This window comes from Cetorhinus maximus, chromosome 20 (assembly GCF_964194155.1).
Source record: "Cetorhinus maximus chromosome 20, sCetMax3.hap1.1, whole genome shotgun sequence".
NCBI lineage: Eukaryota > Metazoa > Chordata > Chondrichthyes > Lamniformes > Cetorhinidae > Cetorhinus > Cetorhinus maximus.
The window spans coordinates 60,734,439-60,740,438 of record NC_135898.1 but is presented as its reverse complement, the minus strand read 5'-3'; positions in this window follow the sequence as shown (position 1 = coordinate 60,740,438).

Genomic DNA, 6,000 nt, shown 5'->3' with positions numbered 1-6,000 from the left:
AAAGTTGAATCACTATGTATCATTCTCCATGTTTTTTGATAGAATCATGAAAGCCTGGTTTCATTCAATTTTTTGAAGGCACAGCTTCTTCATGTCTCTCATAAGTCCAAACAACACTTAATATCTTTTTTTACCATCTGACATTGTTGGTCTTACTATCTGCTGTCATCTCAAGTGGAACTTATACATCTGCTACGTCATTTTAATTTCCTGAATAATTCTTGATTCTATAAAGCACATTCTGGCCAAAACTGTTCACAGACATGAGGAAGCTTTTCAAGTACTGCTTTCACTCCTGGGCAGTGTGCATTGGGTGGAATCATCCCAGATTTGCATTAAGTGCAGTGGCGGGTGGGGAAAATGACGTTTTACTCGCCGGTTGCAATGGTGGCTTTTCGCGCCATATCATCCCCTTCCCATCGTGTCCCACCTCATAAATTATTCCCGGGAAACAAGCCGGCGGGGCAGCCTCTAATTCGATCGCCCCGCTGTCACCTCAGGCCTTCAGCAAACCAAACACCATAATTAAAGGCCTCCCCTGCAAAGAGTTAGCCTCTTCAAGGGATAGGAAGCTGTTGGGAATTGATGGCTGCCAAAGGGAGGAAATATGCTGCCCCCAAATTTAGCGACGCCTCCCTCGAGCGCCTACTAGATGCAGTGGAGGCCCGCCACAAAGTCCTCTACCCCTACTCTGGGCGAAGGCTAGCAAGCAAGGTCACCAATCCAGCAAGGGAGGCAGTGGCAACAGTGGTCAGTGCCAAAGTCCTGCAAAAGGGAACAGCCACCCAGTGCTGCTGAAAGGGGATGAATGATGTCCTCTGTTCTGCCAGAGTAAGATATTCTTCTCATCACTCTCAACTCACACACTCACAAGCCCATCACACATTGACAGGGATCTCACTCACTGCCAGTTCAAGGGACATGACCATTCATTGTCTCACATACACCTTCATCTGCCCTGTGGATCGTGTCCTCATCCCCCGTCTATGGCACCAATCACCACCCACACAGCCCAAGCATCTTTATCATCTGGCTTGGCAGGCATCCTGCTTACAATCTCCCCATCTGTATTCATACAGGACAAGCTGGCACACAACAAAAGGGAGAGGTCGCAGACTGGTGGAGGAATGCCTGACATCAAGGTCCTCACAAACTTTGAAAATAGAGCCATCCAGCTGGCTGGCGATGATCTGCACCGTTCCTGTGCTGACGGTGAGGTCAGCAGTGCTCAACCAAGTGAGGATCCAGCAGTGCAACATCCATCAGACAACCATGCTGTGAGTCAGTTTCCCTGTTCTGCCATCCTGTGCCATGTACTAATTATCTCTCCTTACTTTCGCAGGCACATCTGGAAAACAGCTGAGGGGTCCATGACCCAGGTGCTCGACTCAAGCCCCAAAGACACCTCAGAAGAAGAATCTGATAAAACCCTCATTGAAGACCCATCACAGCGCTCACCCACACCCTCCAACAGAACAGAGACAAACAACTCGGTGGGACCTAGTTCTCCGGTAGCCTCGGGGTCACAGTCTGGTGAGCATATCACACTGTCTGATTTACAGCAGGCGGCGGCAGGGACATCTCAGGTTTCCAGCACTGGAGGACTGCTAGAGGCTAGAAGTCTGCTGAGTCTGAGTCAGATGAGGAACCTCTGGACTCAGTCATACCTCAGTTGCTGGAATTGCAAAAGCAAGCTCAGGACATCAGAAAAGGATGTCTGATGCACTCCTCAGATTGCAGGACACACTGGAGGAGTCCATCCACCTTCAGTCTGATGTGATAACACCGGCATGCCAACGCATTGAAGTCAACACTGGTAGGATGACGACCGCCATGGAGACCTTAGTCCAGGACACCAGTCCTGCACTGCTGCACAGGCTGATGCCATCGCTGGCCTCCAGTTTCAGTGCGAGAGGGGTGCAGGGTGCAGGGCAGGTCGATTTCAGTCCAGCTTCCCCTTCCCCTCAAGGAGTCAGCTAGGGGCCCTTGGACACCCTTAGAGAGGAGGATGAGCAGGTGCGGGTGCAGGTGACTCCAGGAGTATCCGGCCCATCCGAATCCCCTCTTCCTGTGACTCCAGCAGCTCCAGCCCCACAGGCCAAGGAGGGTGCCACTGCCACACAGAGGCACCCTGAAAGCAGGCCGGGGGCACCTAGGACTTGGCCCTCCAGAGGACACCTGTCCAGGTCATCACAGACAGGGTGTAGCAGTCAGCAGGCTGCCTCCACCTCCACCTTGGATGTCGGGGGAGCACCAAGATGTAGCAGCAGGTTTAGGAAGGTTAAGAAAATGTAGTTTCACTGCATGGGCACTGACGTTAATCATTTATACATAATGTTGACTACTGTAAATAAACTCCCAACAATATCACCCTGTCTATGGCTCCTTGCTAAGATGAGCAGTGTTCGTGTCAGTCTAAAGTGAAACCTTGATTCCTGCACAAGATAAAGGCAGGTGTCTCAGTCCAGGGCCTTTTCCTTGTGCTTTGTGCAACCTTCCCAGCACAGTGATGGACTGCCTTCACTGTCACTGAACACATCAGTCATGCCTGCACCTCGATGGGGCTTATCATTGTTGCCTGAATGTCCTGGGCCGGCGGCACAGAGTTCCGTCATTCTCTCTCTGTGCTCTCAGCACCTATGAGGTGCGGCTGGCCCCCCATCCCATCAGCATCTGTGTCCAGTGACAGTGTGGTCCTGAAGCTCACAAAGGATGCCATAGGATCAGGAGAAGTTAAAGTTCCCCAATTGCATCTCCATGATATGACCCTGTTCACAGAGCACAAGTGAGCAGCCATCAGCCAGGCAGGAATCAGACATTCACAGAAACTATATGACGATCTATGGAGTATCCCCACTGTATGTCATCATCATCTTCGTGGAATGTAGGGACTATGGGCATCCGTTGTGTCTCCACGACAGGAGCCTTATCACAGGATATGTGCGCTACCATCAGCCAGACAGGATGCAATGTGAGGATCTATGGTGTCCGCTCACTACATGTTGTCATCATCTTCCATGAATCTAGCAGCTATGAGGGCCTCCCAAGTGCACCTGCCTTCTCTGGACAATGCAATGGCCTCATTGCTGTCATCCTTGCCTTCAAGGACCTCCTCACCTTCATCCCATCGATGTCCTCCTAATCGGAGGAGACATGCAGCTCCTCCTCTTGTTGCAGCACCAAGTTGTAAAGGGTGCAGCAGATGATGACGATGCGTGACACCTTCTGTGGACTGTATTGCAGGGCTCCACCAGGCCAATCCAGGCACTAGAGCCTTATCTTCAATATCCCAATGGTTCGCTCCACCAAAGTGCAAGTTGCTGTATGAGCCTCATTATACCTTTGCTCTGCATTCAGTCTGAGGCCGCCGCACAGGCATCATCAGCCACGCCCTCTCTGGGTAGTCCTTGTCCCCGAGAAGCCAACCCTGCAGCCTCTGTGGACCCTGGAAGACATCAGGGATCTGAGACCTACTGAGAATGTAGGAATCGTGGTCACTCCCAGGGGCTCGTGCGCAGACCTGCAGGTTGCGTTTGCTGTGGTCGCACACCAGCTGAACATTCAGCGGGCAGTAGCTCTTGCAGTTGATGTAGTTGACTGTTTGCTGCCATGGAGATCTGAGCGCCACATGAGCTCAGTCGATGGTACCTGGCACCTGTGGAAAACCATAGATCTACACAAATCCCAGCACTTTCTTGCTTCCTGGCTTTCCTGATCACGGGTGAAATGCACGAAGTTCGGTGCCTTCGCGAATATGGTGTCCGTGACATCTGGGATGCACTTGTGTGTGGAGGCTTCCGAGATCCTGCAATGGTCACCTGTGGAGCCCTGGAAGGAGAAACTGGCATAAAAATTGATCGCTGAAAGCGATTACTTTCACGGCCACTTGAGGTGTCCATGTCCCTGTGGTGTCAAATCCTGTAGCACGTGGCAGATGTGACCGACCAGTTCCCTGGACATGCACAATCTTTGGTGACACTGGTTCTCGGTCATCTGCAGGAATGACAACCGCTGTCTGTAGACCCTGGGTCCAGCCAGGCACCAACACGCGACAACTCGCTGTGACTCTTCAGCAGTGTGTGCAGGAGCCCCAGCCGCCCCTCCTTCTTGAGGGTGCTGCTCCTTCCGCTGCTTAGCCAGGCGACTCCATTGTCCTCTTCTCCTTTGTCTTCCCTCTCTGTAAACTATGAGGCATAAAGCTAGGTCACCAGGCTCCATGCCCCTGATGTACTCCTCTTGCAGGATGAAAGAGAGAGACACATGAGTTAGCGTGGGTGTACTAAGAACGTCTCTTGATTAAGTCTGAAGGCCCCTAAACACATGCCAGAAAGTGCTGGCCACCACATGGTTGCTCAGAGTTTAGTGCGCTGTGTAGCTGCCCAAGACCCCATCCACATCTGCCCCACTCCACCTGACCGATTGGCAGCAGCTTTGCCCACTGGACTCCATGCTGTGCTCTTGTCTCAGGCATTCTCCTAATCCATACTGCAAGGTTGCACTGTTAGCTTGAACCATAGGGGAGACTGGTCCAAACTGTAATGAAGACATTGCAAGGGGCTGTGGGCACCATCACGGAGTTTTCCATTTATGAGACATTGTGCAGGGGCGAGCAATTTCGGCAGCGCACACCCCACTGGCCAGAATGGTGGTAACTCGCGCCTGATTCCGCGCTTGGAGGGTCATTAATTTTGCACAGGTGAGGATCAGGCTGAATCACCTGGCGGGTCAGGAGCTGATTCGTCCGCCTGCAGTCAGCTGGCAGGGTCGAAGGTATAGGCGCCATATTTAAAGGCTAGTTCAACACATAATCTCTCCAACACAGCTGTCTTCCAGACACATGCAGAGATGACTTGCAGCCAGAAGGAGAAGAGTGAGAGCCTCAAGAGGAAGGCAGCGTCCAGCTTCACCCACCAGGCCTTGATCAGAGGAGTGTAGGCACACAGACAAGGCCTGTATCCCAGGGATGCCTGCAGGATGTGCAGCAGCCTCACCTCTCTGGCCTGGGAGCCCATAGCAGAGCAGGTCAGGGCTGCTGGCAACCACACCTGAAAGTGCAGGAAGGCTGCCAGGGTAAGTCATCTTTCAACTCCCTCTAATATCAAACTCTCAACATAACATCATGCACTCAAGCAGCTACTTTCTTCAGGGATCTCACACAACCATAAGCAAGGGACACAGATCAACACTCATTCTCTCACTGAGACTTACATATGACTACCATCCCATCTACCATGTTACTCACACTCCATCCTCTAGCCCTTCTAGGGAGAGCTCACCACACACAAGGGATATGTATCTCACCCAACCTCTGTTCTATCTCTTCTCATCACATGCCTTTCTTTCTTCATCACACAGGCCAAGTTGGCGCACAACAGGCACAGGAGATCGCAGACCGGGGGGGGGGAACGGCCGACATCATTGCCCTGACTGGGCTTGAGGAGGTTTCAGCCGAGCTGGCTGGGGAGGACAGGGATCACTCCTGAGGGGAAGGGGAAATCGGCCTCTCCCAGCAACCTATTACGGATCACAGCCCCATCACTTCATCAAATCCTGACATTCACAGTGAGTCACATGCAGTCTTATCTAGCTCATGCTCATTAACTGAAACTCTATTTTCTATTTTCTGGGCACCAGCAGATCAAGGCCCACAAACCAATTGATCACCAGTGCGAACCCCCAGACCATGTCCAAAGAAGAAGCTCTGGAAGAACTGAACTGGCGCTCACATGCACCCTCCACCAGCTCAGAGACACACACGTTGGTGGGGCACAGCAGTAGATTAGGTTCAGGCTCACTTTCTGGATAACACCTCACTGACACATCTCACAGCAGTTGGAGGCAGGGACAGCCCAAGTCTCTGGCACTTGGATGACTGCTGGGGACCAGCCACCCACTCAGTCCGAGTCAGATGATGAGCCTCTGGAAGTGGCCGCCAACTCAATGCTGGAGATACAACGACAGGCAGTGAAACATCAGGCCGAGATTCGACAGTCACTCAGC